This window comes from Bemisia tabaci, chromosome 4 (assembly GCF_918797505.1).
Source record: "Bemisia tabaci chromosome 4, PGI_BMITA_v3".
NCBI lineage: Eukaryota > Metazoa > Arthropoda > Insecta > Hemiptera > Aleyrodidae > Bemisia > Bemisia tabaci.
Window position 1 is genome coordinate 29,403,228 of NC_092796.1, and position 21,385 is coordinate 29,424,612.

Genomic DNA, 21,385 nt, shown 5'->3' on the forward strand with positions numbered 1-21,385 from the left:
AAACGCGCCGAAATGGCGGGAAATTAGGGTCAGTGAGGTACTGTGCAGTCAATAAATTGCCAGCTCCTCTCATTTTCTACTGATTTTGTGAAAATAACACGTGTTTCAATGTTGAATTGTTAATTGTTTACTGAGGATTACAATAAAATACAAGGAATACACAACAAATGAGTTTACCTACATGACTAAAAACAGAGTGAATAAACAGCATCGTGAACTCATTCGTCGTGTATTTCTTGTCTTTTATTGTTCTGAATTCGGGTTGTTGCGTTGTGTCTCTCTTATCACTGAAGATGTTACGAGGAGTAAGATGACATTTGACAGAAGTCGTAAAAACCCTCGTTCGCTACTGATTTCGTGCCGCATGACATCATTTGGTTCGGCGCGAAACCGAGACGTTTTAAATTTGCGAAAAAATGCACTTTTTGAACTGTGTATTTGTCGGTTTTTAATCATGTTACTTCTCCGTTTTTTCAACGTGCGCATTGTGTTCTACGCGTCATTTCTCTTCGATTGAATGTATGCGTAAAAGTTGTGATTTATTCAAAGAAGTTTGGCAATCTCCCATGGCGCATACGGCATTTTTTCTAAGCACGGCAAAATAAAACCGATGACTGTAAACATTGCTGCTATGTTGTGACCACCGAATCAACGTAATCCGCTTCCACTTTCGGAGATCTATTCAAAGAAAGATAGGGAATCTAATTTAGACGTCCTGTCGAGGCGCCGCAAATGGTAGCTCCTCTTCGAGACGAGGACCTATCTTCGTTTCCAATTGAGGCCTGGAAAGCACGTTGTTATACGGACCACAGGGCTCATGTGCGTTATTGACGTACGCCCGATTTCCGTTTAAAGGGCGACGCAATTAGGAAGGATGAATCAGCTGAAGGTAAATTTCTTCTGACGTTTAAGGGTATAGCTGTTTTTTTTTTAGATGGACCCTATCGCCTGTACAATTCGGTACTCCAGGGAGCTCACATGCGAAATTAGTTACGCTCTTATGTCAAAGGAATGACAAACTGCATTTTCCTAGCAACCGAAATCAGGGATTAGGTTGATCTGCATTGCGTATGGACAATCGCATGTAGACGTCGAATCGTCTAAGAAGGGTCCACTAGAAAAGGTCTTAACCTTAATAAAATTCAAAAGTTTTCTCTTCGAAATCTGACGTAGAAAGCTCTTCACACAATGGTAAGTCTGAAGTGGACTCCTGCACTAGATATGAAGTAACAAGTATTTTTAACACAAGTCAAACGGAAGTTAGATTATATAAATGACGTCTTTTGTATTTTTTCAATTCAACCAATGTAAATTGTAAACGCCTCCATCAAGTTTTGGAATTGTTCTTCAGATTTCCTATTGCATGATTCGTTTTTTTCGTGAAAGTGTGAAGAGGAATACCATTTTGCGTGGTGTGTTAATTGGATTGCATTTTGCAAAAAGGGATCAAGAGCACTCCAATGTTGGAAATTGGAATTGTTGTTGTTGCGATTGTGCAGCATAAATGATTTGCAATAAAATTACTGAAATAATGAAATAAATCAGATTCACAAAGGTGATTTTTAAAGATAAAACTTGTATCGATGATCAGTTTATATTTGCAGGATGAAGAAAGTTGCACAACCTCAGCGACAAAGGAATGCTCCTGGTTCCTATTTGCAAAATGCAATCCAATTCTCATACCTTGACCAGAGACCCATTCGGCCGGGTTTAGCATAAATAAATAAAGCCGCCAATGTATAGTTGTAATGGGGAAGGATAGGTTTGAAGTTTTCTTTTTCCATAAGAATCACTGTTCAAAATAAACTTCAAGTCACCTTGTCCGATAAGGTAACTCTTTTTGTATTGAGCTGTGGTTGGAAAAAGAATGTATTTACTGGACAAGCTGAGAATTACTCATGTCTGTAATACACTTTCTGACCTTAAAATTTGTTTGTTCTCCGTCCGGCAATCAAAAAAGCAAGCATGCAGAAGATAAAACAAATCATACAACTGTTTTGCACAATATGAGCTAAAATTAACAAGATTTTTGTCATAAATTCGAATGTAAATTTTTTCGTAGAACGCATTACCTGCTCGGCATAATTTTTTACGCTCGAGCGTTACAGAATATAGCAGTGGTAATGATCGAAAACCGATATTTCCCCATTTGAAGCTGCGGTGAAGAATCGATTATGAAGGTATATCCATTGCGAACACCCTTTTTATCGATCCTTCTCCATAGGTTTAAATGGCAAATCAATCGATATAGCGTAAAGTGCGTCACGCCACTGGATTATAGGTCGATACAGGTAAGGAGAGACATCGTTTCCTCAATAAAGAAATCCGTCGCATGTTCTTTCTCAGGAGACACGCCCGGGAATGTGACCGCATCCGACGGGAAAGTGCACCCTGGAATCGTCCAAGAATGTCTCGGAGTTGAGCAATAACGAGGTGGGAAGGAAGAGAGGGCAGGAGCGTTAGATAACGCGTCGATTCATGCAAAATGCATCGGAGAAATGCATCAGAGAAATGCATCCGGGAACAGACTAGCCGCCCGAGTCTAGTCTCCTTGCACCAACACAACCCCGAGTCGCGGCTTTTTTAACACAAGAGCGGAACTCTGTCTCCGCGTGGACTCTGGAAAGCACGTATTTATACGGTCATTAAGGTTCGCCTCCAGGTTTAGTTACGCTGTTTATGTTCTAGATGTAACGAGACTGTATGACCGAGAGACCGCGGCGCACGGCTCGTAAATCAAGGATGCAGTGTGGTTTGGTTCCGACCTTCCCGAACCCATGATACTTTCGGTAATTTGTTTTGACGGCGCAAACGTAACTGGGTTGTTGGGAGTGAATGTTTTGCCGACCTCCCTCCTGGTTCCACTTTTATGTTCCCCGGTTGTCGGTTCCGCGGGTTAATAGATGGAAGATTCCCTGTTTACGTAAAATGGAGGATTTGCATGCAAATTTGTTATTGCTTCGTCTGCAAGTGCTTAAAGAGCTGATTTCATAGTATTTTTTACAATTTTGGTACCTCGTGTTCAGTTCCCTCAGTAGTTCCCACTTAAATACGAAATTCATCAAAGTTCAGACACCTGCAAATACTTTATTACACTGTTATAATAATAATCTAAACTCGGTTTCTAGGACCGGGAAAATCAGGGAATGAAAAATTTCGTGGTTTCGGAATCTGTTCTAGAAATTGGCAATTTTTTCCTCTGCCACTTAGAGTCGTTTCATTTTCATTGTTTTTAAAAAAATTTAAGTGCGTATTGTTATTAAGGTTTTTTTACCAATTTAAAACAGCATATCGGCTATAATCTCACGCTTATTAACCTCATCCTCAGGTGACATCCTCATCCGTTATCCTGTTAGGATAACCATACCAAATATTTGGCCATGACTCTGAGGACTCTTTCATTTTTCTCTTCCGTAGCCGTGTCATTTTCCGAAACTCCCAATATTGATAGTTAAATTTCCTAATACCTAACGCTCAATTAATCTGGAAGTGAAACTGAACATGATTATTGTGTTATAATTTATTCAAATTCCTCTTATTTTAAGAAAAAATTGCATTAGATTCCGTCCATAGTCTTCGTGGTTTCATCATTTCAAAAATATTTCAGCAGGTTTGTCGGTGTTTTCATCAATATACCATCGAATGTGTCTCGCAACACACATCTTGAAAAATTGTTTCATGCTCAGTTTGTAGATGCTGACCTTCAGACTCTTTGGGGTACTTAGTCTCCATCAGTGGTGTGGCGCGTCTTGCGATATATCGATTGATCTGTCATTTAAACCTATGGAAAAGGATCGATTAACAGGGTGTTCGAAGCGAACTCCTTAACAATCGATTTCCTACCACGGCTTCAAATGGGGAAATATCGATAATGGATCATTCGCGCCACGCCACTATGGTCTCCATTCTCCATTTTAACGACACCGCTGCAAACATAAAACAGATTAGTCAGGAGGTGATTGTGATGGCCGGGTAAAATTGTCCCAACGGTAAATAAAGAGTAAAATTGATGCGACTTTACATGAGTATATAGGAGTTGTTTCTGTGTCATTTGGCGCAATGGAAACCCATAAAGTAAGATGGTTCAACAATTGAGGCTCTTTTCTTACGTTTCCCTCTAAGCAAATGTGATGATCGACAATTAGGAGACGGACGCGGTAAATTTGAAAATGCGCTGCACGCACTACGCAAATCCTGCGTTGAGAAATGGATCATATACATTTCAAGTGTATTTAACTTGATTTTACAATTTCACGTGTTAAATGTCTGTACTCAAGGTGTGTCCAACACTCATTCAGATTTTTTATGGCGGTCCTTTTGCCGAAGAACTAAATTTATGAGGGTCATAGACATTAGGATCACGATGATGCTAACATGACACAGTCAAGTTATACTTGAAAGATGACGATTGAAAAATTTCCAACAGAACATACCCCTTTTATTCTATCTTCACGTGTGCAAGTGTCAACACGGGGTTTGTTTCCTTCAAAATCTGGTTTCGTGTGCACGGTGATGCTACCCAGGGAGATTGATTACCTGCAGAAAAAAAATGTGGACACCATTATATACGGGGGAAAATTTCGGCTCTTGCAACACATCGGTGGATTTCAGGCCCAATCTTTCCTTACAGTCGCAGCTGCAATATTATTCTTTTGGTAAGAATAGTTTGGTGGTATAACAACGCTGCATTTTTACTGAGACAAAAATAATTGTCAGCACAAGAAGAACACCATAAATACGACTAGAAAAGTAGGATGTACCTGAAATCTGCTATAAACGTTATGGAAACAAAGATTATTTTTTCTTCGAGTAAGCCTGCGTTGTAAGGTAGTGAGGGGGAACATGATCGCGCAGAGGTCCAAACTTGATAGTCATCTTTGCTGAATTTTTAATATCGGAATTCTGTGCCTTCATTGGATTGATTCCTGGTCAACGCGCTCCGATGGCCGTGAGTGAATAAACAAAAAAAACTGTCCTATATTATCATATTTGCATATTTGTATTATCATATTTGCCTAGAATATTACACCATTCCATGAACAGGCTTCTTATAATTAATATGGCCATGGCCTTTCATTCGGAAAAGATGTTGACACCGAACAACTTAAATTCGAGGCATTGGAGTTAGAAGTTATCATTTCCCTGAGCTGCAAATAGGCGGATAGATCATTCAATCTCTAGTTTCTGAAAACTGCGTACACAAGGAATCCATTTTAAAGTTCGATGCAGAAGTTTTAAAATGGTTCGGAAGAGATTTGCCGAGGGACCGTATTTTCTCTGTAACGTAGTCCTACCAAAACACCGTAACTCTAACTGAATTTTGCATTTTCCCCCACACATGCTACTCTATTACGAGGAAACATTATTGGCGTCAATTTTTGGCGTAATCGATCGTGTATATTTGTAGCGATATTGCAGGGATTTTCGCGTATAATTTTTCATTTGTTTTTACAATATCGCGGGAATAATAGCGCATTTTCCAAGATACCGAGATGAAATGCGGGTAATTTCCCAGGATTCCAGGTATACGCAGGAAATATCGCGTACCTCTCTCGTTATTGAGATGAAATTCTCGTTATTGAGATGAAATTCTCGTTATTGAGATGAAATTCTCGCAATTTCTCACTTTTTAACATGCGGAAGTGAAGCGAGCAACTATACGAACTCCGGAGTAGGTATGTGGTATCACGCGAAATTGAAGGAAAATCATAGGTTTTTGCCCATCGCATCGATGTAATAATCGCATATTTTCCGCGATATTGATGTGAAAATTGTGTGAAAACTGCGTAATTTTTTAAAAGAAAATTGAATTTGAATTAAAATCAAACATCAGCAGAGATGTGCAACGTTGCAAACGGCGGAAAATACGCCTTTATTGGCGTGCAGCCATCATTATTTCAATTCGCTCACGGCAGGCGCAATGAGATAACTATTCGACCATTGCGTCCAGCTAAAATAAAGGCGCGTCACATCGCGAGGATGACTCGATCGCGCTACTGATTCTGGAATTCGCAACGCTAAAATCGCCACAAAACTAGGACTACGCGTCATTCTGCGCCGTTTTTACCACAATTTTAGATAAAATACAGATCTTAGCTGCAACATTTCATTTACTCGGACCTTGTTCAATTTATTTCGGTGTAAAAACAGAAAAGAAAAAAGAATTAACCGAAAAGTCGCGTCGATATTCTCTACGTAATTTCCATCGAAAGCATTTCCAAAAATGAATAAGATGCTCCCATCGATGTAGGAATCGCTTTTTTTTCGCGGTACTGAGGCGTGATCGTACATGCCACTATACTTAGGTGAATTTCGCGTAATTTTCAATGATTTTACAAAACCTCTGGAACAGTCGTGTATTCGCCGCGATATTGCGGTGATACCGCGTATAATATCTCCTTTTTCTTTTAGAAAGTCGCGGGAACAATAGCGCATCTCCCGCCACATCAAAATGGAAAGCGCGCAATTCCATGGCCATTTACATCTCTTGTTAGAAAAGAGAACAATTATGAACGGAAATCGGATACTTACAAGAAGAATTAAGAGGATCGGAGATACACGGATGATCATGACTGATGCACGATGCGTAATACACTGTCAAATGATGCGAAGAACAAACCGCCGTATGACACCATTACTTACACACGCGGCACGATTCGTTTTGCACAGTTTCTTTATACATATGTGATAGAACTCTATATACCTTCGAATTAAATTTGCAGTTTACGCACTTTTCCGAATTATGAATGAATTGTTTTCAACCAAGGTTTTTTAAGCTTCTAATGAGTCAAGAAGGACGATTCAACTTGCGGAAAGAAGAAAATCACGCGTTTTTAACTTTTTTGTAAAAAATAAATATCGTTGTTTTGCTCCGTTTCCACGCGTAGGATGGACAAATTACTGTGGGTCGCGCTACCCTTTGGTGGTTGCGCAGCGCTTTGGGTGGTCAACTACGGAACTAATGTTTCGATAGGTGTCAATTTCTGCGGGCTTTTTGAATTTTGCGTGTTTGCGTTTTTCTGTTGGTGTGAATTGGTGCTGAGAAATTGTTTGAAATTTATTTTTTAAATTGGAAAACACTTACTTCAGAACCGTAATCCCTACCTAAACGCAATATCCACAAGCCTGAGTAGCCCAACCTAAGGTAACTTATCTGACGTAACTTAAGGTAACCTAACCTACAGGCCCACAAGTTAGGTCGCGAAGCGACCTAACTTGTAGTCCTGTAGGTTAGGTTACCTTAAGTTACGTCAGGTAAGTTACCTTAGGTTGGGCTACGTAAAGCAATGCTCGGGTAAGTTAGGTTAGGTTAGGTAAGGTTAGGTTAAATTAGTCTAGATTTCTAAATAAGCTGAAATTCTGAAAAAAAAAATCGAATAAATAGCAGATCGAACCAATGAAATTCTTCTATTGCAATTCTGATTTTTGGTTTGTATCATTTTTTGCAGGTTTTCACGCGAAAAATCAAACTTCTCAGAAACAATTCACACCAACAAAAACACGAAAACTCGCAAAAAATGAAATTTCTCAGCACCAATTCACACCAACAGAAAAACGCAAACACGCAAAATTCAAATAGCCCTCAGAAATTGACACCTACCGAAACATTAGTTCCGTAGTTGACCACCTAAAGCGCTGCGCAACCACCAAAGGGTTGCGCGACCCACAGTAATTTGTCCATCCTACGCGTGGAAACGGAGCAAAACAACGATATTTATTTTTTACAAAACAGTTAAAAACGCGTGATTTTCTTCTTTCCGCAAGTTGAATCGTCCTTCTTGACTCATTAGAAGCTTAAAAAACCTTGGTTGAGAACAATTCATTCATAATTCGGAAAAGTGCGTAAACTGCAAATTTACCATATTGGCTTCAAATGAAGACCGGCACAGATAGACGGATCCATTTGTTCAAATTTATATAATGATAAAAAGAATGTCAAAATACGCAGATCTATGACGCTTGCGCACTTGAAATAATAACAGTTAGATCTGTGAGCTTTTATGTATCATCAGGGAAACTTATCCTCCACAAGACCCTACATTTCTGAATTCTTCTATGGCCAAAATATTGCAAACGTCACATATCGTCGCTTCTCTGACGTAAGAGCACACAGGGTTGCCGTAGTTGGAGAATACCGAGGAAACCGGGAAATATTAAGGAATTTTAACAAATCAGGGAAAACCTGGGAATGTCAAACTGCAGTATCGAGTCTACCTGTAACTCATGGTTGGCTGATGCTTGGTCGCAACGGCGCACAGTGGATCAAGTCAATATAAGAGAGGTCGGACATGAAATTTTTAACTGAAACTGCAAATTTTGATGTTCAATCCGTCTTATTTTAAGTTATAAGGGGTGTATCTGAAAGAAAATTACACGGGGAAACCAATTGAACTACTTTCAGAAACTCAAAGTTTTGTACAAACGGAGTTATAAGCGTTTAAAGTTTCCAAATTTTGTCCGACCTCTCTTATTGACTCGATCAACTGTGCCGCGATTCTTGAAATCTGGCAGTACTGTTTTTCTTCCATCTTAATGTATGGAAAACAACCGATTCTTCATGAGGCAGAAGCTATCCTACCCAAAAATTGATCTTTTTAAGGTATTTAAATGGAGAGAAAACAGTGCTAGGAACTTGCAAAATCGCAATTGCTTGGTGGATGCTCAACTTTCTACGGTGAAAACTTTCTGGTTCCCACCATCATCGTGACGTGCACAAAAATCTTGGCGAGAACTCGCATCGAGAGCCCTTGTTGGTTCGAACGGCTCTCACTTAACAGCTAACCCTCACTTTCATCGCAGTCAGCGCACAACTTGACGAACCAATTTTTTACCGAGCATTATAAAAGAGGTATCTTGACGTGCGCAGCCACCGTGCTCGTTTGCCAAATCTCGAGCGGAAAACCCCGAGGATTTCTCGCATTCGGGCCAGGATAGAGTCCCTTTATACTGAGAGTCAAGACAATTTGAATCCATTTCTGATTGGTTCCCGTATTTTAGGTCTCCTCAGTGCCACAAACAGGAATAAAGATTACATTTTCACCGATTGCAAAGATTATAATGTAGAATGGACCGGGCAATAACGGGTTCAACAAGGAACAAACGGAATGAGAGAAGGAAGCAGTGAAGGAACGGAGAAAGGAATTTGAGAATTAGCGGATCAAAGATTACGAAAAACTGCCAATTTATGTAATCTTTATTCCCGTTTGTGACTCCATGAGGTGGGTTGTCATGACTCTCAGTATAAAGGGACACTAGGCCAGGATTTTTATAAAAAAGTGAAGTTAATTTAACATTCTGGATGTAAAAAAGACTGCGAGACTCTATTAAATGCTGAATTACCCGTTACAGCAGTTACTTTAGCAATTCCAAGATGCAAGACCAACTGCTATGGTGGGTAGCTCAGCATTTTATAAATTCTCGCACACTTTTTTTACATCCAGAATGTTAAATCAACTTCATTTGTTTTCGGTGTAGGGTGTCTACTAGTCTGCAATTTCTGGAAAGTTCGGAAACAATGCTGACTTTTCAAGAACGGTCCGGAAGTACTATTAAAGTGCGGAAATCCCGAAAGAATGTCCCGAATTTTCTCCTCCATACCGCGCGGTTTTTCTAATAAATCCTTGAATGTACGCAACCTCCTGCGCCTTGATTCTTAGAGCGCAGTATTTGATTGCAAGATCCCGGTTATGCAGTCAGTTAATCTTCAAGCCACCGACGAAATTTTGTGGCTACGTCATTTTTGTCGCAATTCGTAGGAGCATTTCAAATTAACAACATTTTCCGAATTTCATCAGCTGAAGGTACTGATAAAGTACGGTATTTTTCTGTCTGGAAGGTACTAACATTTTTGGGAATGTACCGAAAAAGTACTGTAAAAGTACTTACTGATTTTTTTGGCCAGCCTGCTTTAGTGGACACCTTGGAGAGCGATTTCTTCTTTATTTTGCTGTCGGGCTGATTCCGTCTAAATCCCGATACTTATTCCTAAGAACTGTTTATAAAATACAAAACGCGCTACAGAGGAGGAGGGTCAAATTGGGTGCCCCTCCCCCCTCCCCGTGACGCCACGTAACGCTGGCAAAGACCCCCCCCCCCCCCCTGGAACGTTACGTAATTTAGGGACGGTCCCAGAGCAGTATTGTAGATTATTTTGAAAATTCTAGAGGATTCCTTTGGTAACGTTTAAGCATATTCCCTGAGATTTTTCAAAAGAAACTGTACAGTTCTGCCGTGCTAAGGAAGAACGTCGTATGAACATTCGAGAGTTGCCAAAATTCTTTCGATAAAATGCTTATTTTCGAGGCTAGTCACGAATATTTTTCCTTAAAATTTGCAGAATCTTCAAGTGAAATTACGAACAAAATTATCTGAAAAATTGGGAAGAAAATATTCACAAGTTTACAAGGAAATTTGCGTTTTGTCAAAGGAAATTTAGCAACGCCTGAAGGTTCATACGGCGTTTTTCCTTAGCTTGGCAGAATTGTTCAATTGTAGAAAAATAAATTGTTCGATGAAATCTGACAATGTCTGACGTTCCTTCTACCTGCTTAACGCGGTGCAATTGTCAAATTAATTACGGTCTTATTTGTAATAGACAAAGAAAACTGCGGCTTTTTGCAAAAAACGAAGCTGCGTACTTTAACGGCCTGATTCCGAGTGAGAATTTTCTCCCGGAACGTGGCGTCAACGTCAGAAGTCACTTGAACTTTCCATCATAAAATCCGAGCATTCCCCGCACGACGTGACAAGCTAATTCTTGAGAGTCATCAATCTTGCGAGCCCGGCTTTAATTACAATGGGTGCACTTAATTTATTGGAAATTGCTAAAGTATGTTAAGGAGTGGCGTCCAGCCCATTGTGTGACACGCAAGTGCTTTTACAGGGTTTATTCCGCTATCAAGGATTTTAAGAACGAAACGAGAGTAAAAGGTTCAGGAGTTGGTCGACTCCAAACACAGCGTCCACTTGATGCTGGCGTCTAATGAACTTGGAACATTTTCGAGAGAAAAAAAGAAGAGAAAAAAAGCTTCGCAGAGTGGTCGAAACGGAGAATGAAGAATTAGGTATAGCTTTACATCAAAGTGAAAGGTCAAGAATCTTGGACTCTTGGACGTGATTTGATTTTCCGAGCTCTCCGTAGAATCTCGTTCTGCAGAGAAAAATCCACGAGTAGGTATAATGAAAAGTGATGAGGGACTGCTACTCCTCGATGTTTTTGACAAACATGTGGAACCAGAACTAAGGGGCTTGCAGGACAGTTTTTGTTTTTTCGAGAATTACGTGCCTTAAATGCGTCCGAATTACATGCAGCCTTATGACGGAGAGAGAGTTCGATTTATCACAGAATATGTTTCAAGACATTAATTGGGGTTGAAATCTCCAATAGCGAAATTTTTTAAGAAAATGCATTTACGCCATTTTGTCCTCCGAGCTCCTCAGCCACCCTAACTGCATTTCACGGTATGCTCAATCTTCTCTCAAGTTTTATTTTTTTGATAGATAAATGAGTATCATAGAGCCATTCAAAAGAGCTAGTAGGCAAAGTCTAAAGTAGAAAAAAGTCACATAATTTCACTTCAAAATCTTACATAGAAATCCATTCAAACAACAAAAGTATTGAAATCAGCTCCTGAACAAGATATTAACAAGTTATTTAACACAGATCAAACGGAAGTTCAATTATACCTACAAATAACGTCATTTGTAGTTTTGCCATTCAACCAGTATTAATAGAAAACACTTACATATCTTGAGATGATTTTCAGATTTTCCATTGTGTGGTTTGTTTTCCTTGTGGAATTTTGAGGAGAAAACACGTAGTGTTGTGCTTTAATTCATACCTTGTTTAGAGGTCCATTTCCGTGAATTCGTCGCACTCCTGACATAAAGACGTATAAATAACTACACTGGGCGATGAACCCTGTCGTCCATATAAATCAATGCTCTCCCGGGCTCATCTCTAAGTGTAGTTACACCCTCGTCAGTCAAGCGGCGAATTTCTCGTACAATCTGCAGAATACACTCCTATTTCAAGTCAAAATTCCTGTCTCGAAAATAAAACATGAGAGGAAATTAGGCAACGTTTGACGCACATAGACTGATTCAATCAACTTTTTCGGATTGTCCTTTAATTAACCTACTGTTCTCCCATAAACATATCATTACTAAGCATTTAATGACTACGCGAACGTTAAACAAGAGTTTTCCTCCTTCGTTCTTTCATCAGCGTCTTGAACTTTCACTACCATCCCTCCTCTTTTTACGCGATCTTAACTCATTTTTCCTCATAAAATCCAGGTGTATTGACTTGCGGAACCTTTTGTTAATTAGCAAAAATAATGAGCCCTTGAATGCGGGGGCTCTTCGGTTTGACGGGTCCTCCAATTTGAGAAATGTTGAAGTTGAAATTGTTCCTTAAGCACTGAAAACAAAGCGTTTGCGGTTTTTGGAAAGCGCTTTGCTTGCAAAAATAACGCAAATACTTTCAAACCACGCTCGCAGGAATATGTTCGAATGATTCTGACTTGTAAAATTTTTCCAATTCCCTCCTCTCTTACACGTGTCGTCTTCCTGACATTAGGGGGTAACTATATGCAGCAATAAACCCTGTTGTAATTAAATTAAATGCTTTTCCGAGATAAGTTTTCCGTGTAGATACGCCTTTTGGTCAGCCAGTTTTAACCAAACTCAGTTTAACTACATATCCCATTGCCTGATTTCCGATTCTGCTCCACTGTAGTTATTTTTATTTATTTTTTGCTCAAGAAAACTAAATAATGAGAACTCTAAAGTGTTACATTTCAAGAACTTTCAAGCATGTGAAAACAGGGTTTCTACTAAAAGGATAAACCGGGAAAATTCTTGAGGGAATGGCATTTTGAAGGAAAACACAGGGAACCCCAACCGGGAATTGAACGTTGACTCTGAAATTTTCACTTTCTTAAATAGAAAGTTTATCTATTTGAACATTTACATTAACAAGCACAATATTTCTTTAAGGATAGGATTGTGTCATAGTAAAATTAGAGCAGAAATTGAAAAGGCAGATGTGGCCTTTTTGAGTCGTTAGCTTCATTTTAGTTCTGTATAAAAAAACACATGTAAAACGTTCTAAAAATCAATATCCTTAAACCCCTATCCCTATTTTTTAGTTTATTCTTGGTAGTTTTAAATACAATTTATTTTATTTTTTTTTTATTTTATTTATTCTTTTGCTTTTTGCACATTTGGCTTCACAAAAACGTCATTCTAAATAAAGGTACTGATAGGTATAAACATATTTACATACAAATCGTCTTAAATTCATTCATTGACATTCAAAAATTCATTGATTGAGTACGGGCATTTTGCAATCAAATGCCTTGTGGCCAGCTTACCGAATGTTGGACTATATATGCTTTCCTGTATAATATTTGGCAATTTATCAAAGAATTTCCATGCCTTTGTTAGGTATGTGTCGTTCTTTGATAAACTGCTAAATTGGTGATATCTTGTGCCATACCCATGTGTCTCTGCCTTATCTCCCTTCAGCCTTTTAGCCAGTAATTTTAAGTGACTCATAATTATTTTGGCCGGTAATGTTAATATCTCATTTTTTATGAAGTGTTCTCGGCATGATGTATCTTGCTTCAGTTTCAGAATGGTTCTGATTGATTTCCGTTTGAATTTTCGTCATTTTCACAATATTTCGTTCACAACAACCAAATTTTTGAATCGAAACATGCGAGCAGAGAGCATTTTCCTCATACGTATCAACACATATCACCTACTTATTTCACTCGTGACTGAAACTTAAAGCTTCCGTGATTTCGTTTATTCCGGTAATGTAAACCATTCGATTGATTAGTCTGCCTTTGAAAGTCGCCGGTCAGCGAGGGGTTCAGGAACGGAATTTTCAACCCCAAGTCTGAGGTTTTCCTGATAAGTTGTGTGGCTTCTTGTCACGTCAGATGTCAGCAGGATCATTATTCTCCTTCAAACAACCGCCAACTTGCGATCAGTGGCGAGGCGCGAATGATCGATTTTCGATATTTCCCCATTTAAGGCTATGGTAAAGAATCGATTATTAACCCTTCCAGACCTGACGTGCACTGTAGTGGACACGACTTTGAAAAATCGTAGCGCGATTACTATTTATGCCACAGGTTTTCAACTTGGTGTGTACCTCTAAACGGTCATAATCTATACAAGAAAAATACATACGGCGCTCTCTGATGATTTAATTGAGAACTAACATTGTATACCAACTGAAATTTTGAAAAAAAAAATGTCCTACTTTGCCATTCTTTTGCGCCCGCCCTAATAAAGATATCGGGTTTAAACAATTATTCTGTCATCAACGAGGGATAAATCAGGCTATATACACAAAATTTGCTAACACCCTGATTATCGGTCCTTTTTCATAGCTAAATGCCGGATCAGTCGACATATCGTATATCACGCCACCCCACTACTTGCATTGCTAGAGGCAATAGTGACGGATCCAAAAGGTTGATGACACTGGCTTTTTTCCATTTAAACATGTGTTGAAAAATCTATTATTATTGGCAGGACCGGATTTACCTACTTGCCGCCCCCTTCTCATTCATTTTGAAATCAATAAAAACCATCAAGTGAACGTTCCGGAGGGGGAGGGGAGGGGTGCACACATTTTTTGCGAAAGCCCTGTCAACACTGCTAGCAAAAGTTCACGGAACTTTGCGCAAAAGTTAAGTTCCGTAAACCTATCTCTGTGTGAACAAGGTCTTCCATTTGTAAGAAATAAACATAAAAATTATGCAAGAACAAACAAAAATGTGGTTCAATAATAATTTTAACCCCCACCGCGGCGCCGCGCTGACCGCACTCGCACTATGTTTGACGCAATGCGTGAAGTGTTCATGAAGTCTGGTAGGCGCTATGCGTTTCACGTCAACCGCTGCTCTGCTGACCGCACTGTATTTGACGCAATGCGTGAAGTATTCATGCAGTCTTGCAGGTGCTAATATGTGTTACATGCCAACCGCCGCGTCGCGCTGAGGACTTCTCCTTTTCATCTCAAGTCCTAATCATCATTGCTCTCTGCGCCGCGTCGCTCCATGCCAAATTGCGTGTTTTCTTGTGTCACCGAAAACTGAAAGACGCTTTTCTCATTTGTAATTTTTTTCTGAATCCGATTTTTTTTTATACCTATATTTGAAAAAAAATTGCAAAATCTGCCGCCATTGGCCATGACCCATGTCTGCCGTGCTAAGGAAGAACGCCGTATGAACATTCGAGAGTTGCCACATTTCCTTCGATAAAATGTGTCTTTTTGAGGAAAGTTATGAATATTTTCCCTTGAAATTTTCAGGAACTTTAGGTGAAATTGCGAACAAAATTATATTAAAAATCGAAAGGAAAATATTCATAAATGTACCAGGAAATTCGTGTTTTATCAAAGGAAATTTGGCAACGCCTAAAGGCTCATACGGCGTTCTTCCTTAGCACGGCAGATGTGCCCACCCCCTTAGTCTGGCCCTGATTGTTGGAGCTCATTTGGCAACAGGGAACCGTGGAAGAAAAATAAATACGGACGAAATCAATTTGATGCGAGCGCCGGGAGAGGAATCATTAGCAGCAGCTGAATCGCCCCCTTTTTTATAACATTCTCATATTTCTTTACATTTTTTACGGTTGCGAATTAAAGGCGAGGTCGTCACGTCAATAATGTGGTAATTTTTTAAATGACTGCCCGCCTTTTTCTTCCTCGCTTAAATTCATTCCAGAATCGCAGCTCCGATGGAGAACAGGCAGCGAAGGAGTAAAGCCTTTTTTCCCCTCTTTGCTGAGTTGCCGCCTCCTCTAGGGTTCTAGGATTCATTCATAGAGCCAGAACAAAATTTTATCTTTGTAAATAGTACTGCAGTGCGTAAGACGTAGATACAAGGTGAAGCAAAAAAAAATGGTTGGCAAATTTCCGCCCCTCTTCGTCGCACAGTGGAGCGAGTCAATTAGAGAGGTCGGACATGAAATTTTTAACTAAAACTGCAAGTTTTTATGTTTATTTCATCACATTTTAAATTTTTAGGGTTTCCTCTGGAAGAAAATTTCACCAGGAAACCAGTGGAGCCACTTTTAGAACCTCAAAGTTTTGTATGAACGGGGTTATGAGATTTTAAAGTTTCCAAAGTCTGTCCGACCTTCTCCAACCTGGTTTGATAAGTTGAGTGCATTTCCAAGTTGAACGTGCAATCGGAATGTGTTCAATCGCCGGATCGCGGGTGCAGGGCGGATGCCCGAGTTGCAAGGCTCAGGAAAAGCCTAAAAAAGTCAGGAAAATGGAAGAAAACCTGAGAAGTCGGGGAAAAATCAATGACATTCTCATGGCTCCGACTCATTCGCGCTGAAACCTCCATTGTGCACCGCACAGAGGATCGAACTATCAGAAGAGGTCGGACATTCATTTTTTTGGCTAGAATTACAAATTTTGATGTTCCTCTCGTCACAATTTCAATTTCAAGGGGTGTTTCTGTGAGAAAATCCCCGACAGAACCAATGGAACCACTTCGTTTCATAGTTGTGAGGATAACAGCTGTCGAAGTTTCCAAATTTTGTCCGATCTCTCAAATTGACTCGATCCACTGTGCGCCGATACGATGCGAGCGCATTGTCGTGTCATTTGCAATGTTATGCTGTAAAGCAAGATCTGTGGGTGCTGAATTTGCGATTTGTGCGTTAGTTTAACCTGAAGGGATCTAAGTATTACCACCTACCTGCAATTGATTAGTTTTTTCTACCTTTTTCTCTAATTTCTTCATTCAAGCATGGAATACTTAGACTGCGCTAAGCAGAAACACAAATTAGATATTTCCAAATTCAATTGGGCAGTATAAGTTTTTATATGAAAACGGCTGTGCGGATTTTTGTGCAAATTTCAGTGAATTTTCTGTATAGTACGAAGCAAATTCCTTTACATTTTTAAAAGAATACACACAAACGTTCTCTTGTAAAACATTAAATCGCCCAGTTAAATTTGGCAATCGCTGATGTGGTGTGGCTCTTTTTTGCTAAACGCGGTCTAATTAACAATGCTTCAATGCAGCATGAAAATTGTCTTATTTGGGTATTTGCAAGTTTCAACCTCACACATACGACTTAACCTTCCTCTTTTTATTCGTCAGTAATTAGGGAAAAGTTAGGGATTTTCAGCGCCAGTAGTCAGAAAATTTTCCCAAAAAGTCCGGGTACGTCGGGGAATTTTGTGATTGAACTTGCAACCGTGAGAATCTACCTTTTTAGTGATCTTTTTTGCTTAAAATTTGTCGTTTAATGTGCGCTCTAATTCTTTTTGTTGCAGGTGAGTTAATGCATGGCTGCTAGCTCTCCTTTCTTGGAAAGATTAAAGATATTACCCGTGTCCACAGCAGGACGATGGAGAAACCGGTTTGACATTTTGTTTTGGTTTTTTTTTAAAGAAAAAAAGTTAGCACTTAACCCTTTTTTTGTGATATTGAATAAACTGCTTGCAACGGCCGCCCTCTGGGTTTGCCATTTGCGAGAAATCCCATCAGCTCCCAATCTCTAAAGTATCTCTTGTAGTTTCCTACTTCTTTAATTGCTTTCGGATATGCTTGATTTTTATTTATAAAAGCTGTTGTGAACCCTGTTTTCAATCGAAAGAATGAGAAGAATGTTTTGCATAGGAAAATTGTCCCTCGTCCTCCGTCTTCTCTCAATTTAGCCTCATGTGACTTTTATATGTTCCCTGAGCTGAGAAACTTCCTCGGTGGAAAGCTATTTCCAACTGGTTCGGAAAAGCAAAGCACTGTCAATATCTGATCTCACAATCATTACCAAGAGATGAGATTCTATGCGGAAGGCGTCAAGAAGCTGCTATATTGATATCAGAAATGTCAAAACAGAGATGAAGACTATGTCAAAAAGTGAGGCAGGGTCAATAAAAACTTTTAAATTCCTTTTTGATGTGATACTTAGCGGCGATAATCCGAGTCTGCAAAAAACCGACTCCCCGCGCATCTTGACTCCGGAGGTGGGCACGCGGCGAAAGGAGGTCGTCTCAGTTAAATTAAATTTTCTCGCGGATCCCTAGAGCGATTTTCAGAAACTTGGGCTTCTTTTAAAGCTTCAAATATGTCTGATATACTTTTTTTACCGGTCTGATTTAACTCTTTTCGTTTGGCAGATACAGGGTAGAGACCTAACCTAACCTAACTTAACCTTACTTTTTGGATGACCCTCGTATACCATTTGGTTGAGAGAAAAGCCTATGTACATCAGTAAAGAAAAAAAATACTATAGAGTGAAAATCGATTTCGGGAGCTCATGCATTGAACTAGTGGATCCGTGCGCCGGGTCATCATCTCTCCGGAGATCCTTCACGTCGCAAATATTATCAATTTCCAGATCTCTTTGATGTGATATCCGATTAATGAGAATTTATTACAAGACGACGCCGCCGCCGCGCCAGCTGCTTCAGTGACGCAAAAAAAAACTCGTAAGCGTTTTTGAGATGGGCGGCGCGGCGAGGCGCACAGTAGAATAACGAGCCAATGGAAAAAACTACGCTGTTAAGGTGATTCGATGGACGCCATATTTTGTGTCAGAGCGACATGCGATATATTGCATCGATTGGTTCCATTTTTTCAGTCATTCGTCACTTTTCTCGAATTTTGAGATCGCAATTCTGTTGTCGGAACACTAAAGAATTTACTTTCTAATTTTGACGAACAAATTTAACGTAAGAAAGGCGTGGTTTTTTGTAGAGGAAAAATATCGCATTCGAATGCAGTTTCGATATCAGTATCGAATACAATATTTTTCCTCTGAAAAACCCGGCCTTTATTACGTTAAATTTGTTTTTCAAAACTGGTAAGTAAATTCTTCAGTTTCCTGACAACAGAATTGTGATCTCAAAATTCGAGGAAAATGACGAGTAGCTGAAAAAATGGAACCAATCGATGCGATATATCGCATGTCGCTGTGACACAAAATATGGTGTCCATCGAATCACCTTAAATATTGTCGTGTTCGGTCTTATTACTCCGTGATTACTTTTATATGTGTTGTATCAACGCAAAGAACTTGGTTGCTCGACACAATTTTTTCTTACATTAACCCAAACCGTAGATCACTCTCAAGATCGGACATGCAGAAAGTGTCCTGCAGAACTCATGTACTAGTGCCCAGCCGTGAATAATCGATTATCGACATTTCCTCATTTGAAGCAATAATAGCACTGTGTCCACTCGTCAAAATGAAAGCTCAAGGTGAATCGATAAATACGATCTGTTCGCGATTGTTGATCAAAAAAGAGCCGCGCCGCTATCAATCGCATCAACTCCCGACTTTGAGCCACTAATCGTTGAAATCGATTCACTTTGAGCTCCCATTTTGACGCCATTTTGACGAGTGGAGACAGCGCTAATAAAGAATCTATTACTATGGTATTCGTTGCATACACACTGCTTATCGATGCTTTACCATAGGTTTGAATGACAGGTCAATCAGTACATTGCAAAGCACGCCACTCCACTGCCATGTACCCTTGCTTCCACTAAGAGGTTGTGACATGCTAGTTGGTAACGCATTGGATTATCACCGATGCGTTCCAGATTCGAGCCTAACGTCTAACGTCTATGACTTTAACGAGGTTGCAAATTTTCAAGAGCAAATTTTGATTTTCTTCAACACTAAGATTCGGTTGATCTAACGCATGCAGGAAAAATTAACACAAAAACAATTAACCATCAGCTTGTGTTACTTCGTGTTTAACATCTCATATTAACACAACATTTTGGTTACTTTTTCTTACTATGATGGAGTATTCGTCTATAGAGAATATGGACGCATCAAAACATGGAGCTTAAGCCTAAGAGGGCAGTCAACCTTTCTGCGTCGAAAACACTATAAAGACATGGTAAAAAATCAGGGAATCGGTTCGAGAAATCGGGAATTTCTTCTTCTATCGCCTGGAAGTCATTTCAAGGTTAATGTTATTGTACCTGAGCTGACATTATTGATCCCCTGGGATCTTTAATACAACGAGTAATACAGAAGCTTTCATGTGAACACTACAAAACGCTTTTAGAATTAAAAACTCTATTGTGCAAACTCCAACGAATTGGCTGTAATGTGTAAGATGAAACAAAAATCGATATTCATACCTGAAACTTCAGAGAGGTGTGTAGTTTTTCTTAGGAAAATCCTAGGGAAGTGGGCAAAAAACTACGATTTCTCGTCAGAAAATGAGCTCCTATAAATCAGGGAATAAGTATGGTCAAGAATTGTAAACGCCACACCGAAAAAGAAGTGAAGTTGATTTAGCATTTTGGATGTAAAAAAAGTTTTAGAGAACTCGTAAAGTGCTGAATTACCAGTCAAAGCAGTTAGTTTTACATCTTGGCATTGCTAAAGTAACTGCCTTAGTGGGTTATTCAGCTTTTCATAAGTTCTTGCACACTTTTTTTACATCCAGAATGTTAAATCAACTTCACTTTTTTTCCGGTGCATATTTTTAAGGTTTATAACATCTTCAGTACAAAACGCAGGAATTTAAAATCGGTTCCAATGGTTTTCTCGATTATTCCTTTCGGATTCCTTTCGCACTCCTGAAAATTTATAATGTATCGAAATTGACGCCAAAATTTATGGTTCAAGTGTAAAATTCTATAATGGACCTCTCCCATTGACGCGTGTTCCCACTGTGCGGCGAAGCTTTGGGGATGTTTAAGTTTCAATAAGCTAGCGGTCTTCATCTCGGGAAGATTGAAGCGCTTTCGCGAGCGAGTAGCAGCATCTTCCCGGAAACCCTTTGAACTCGGAGGGATGTTTTAATAAGCTCTTGATTATTAATCGGAAGGATACTTACGAGCGTTCATTTATTTTCCACCCCCTCCATTGAGACAAATATTCAAGGGTATTTCCCCGATAGAGTTTATTTCACTCGGAAAAAGGCTTGTAATAATTTTCTGAGAGGCAAGCGAAATTAATAGTTAATTTGTTCGATCGCAACGTTGTCCGCAAAGGGTGTAATATTTTTGATCGAGGTAGGCGAGAGGACCTTCCAAAGAGGAACCGAGATCGCTGAAAGCTACGATAAAATGGATTTAGGTTCCTGAGAACTTCCTAACCTAAGAACTTCATGCATACTATATTACTATATTTTCAAACCAAAAAATTATTAGAGGATGAAATTTAAATATTAGCTTTTTCCCTTTGCCCGGTTGAAATTGGACCGCGTTAATCAAAAAGGAGTCAAGCCACATCAGCTATTGCCAAATTTCATCGGGCAATTTATTTGTTTACATGAAATACGGTTGTGTGGAGTTTTGTGCAAATTGCAGTGAATTTTCTACATAGTACAAAGTAAATTACTTAAAATTCTCGAAGTGATCCGCACAAACGA

At 39.4% G+C, this 21,385-nt stretch overlaps 1 protein-coding gene and 1 long non-coding RNA gene across 6 annotated transcripts in view; one reads left to right on the forward strand and one right to left on the reverse strand.

Annotated features, from left to right (window-relative positions):
* Positions 1–21,385, forward strand: part of Sol1 — a 307,494-nt gene that overhangs the window by 49,627 nt on the left and 236,482 nt on the right. The gene's annotated exons all lie outside the window — the stretch shown is intronic.
* Positions 3,506–4,530, reverse strand: LOC109037007 (uncharacterized). The gene is made up of 2 exons (XR_002009419.2): positions 4,434–4,530; positions 3,506–3,926 (listed from the first exon to the last, which is right to left on the reverse strand). It is a non-coding gene; the product is annotated as an uncharacterized lncRNA (long non-coding RNA).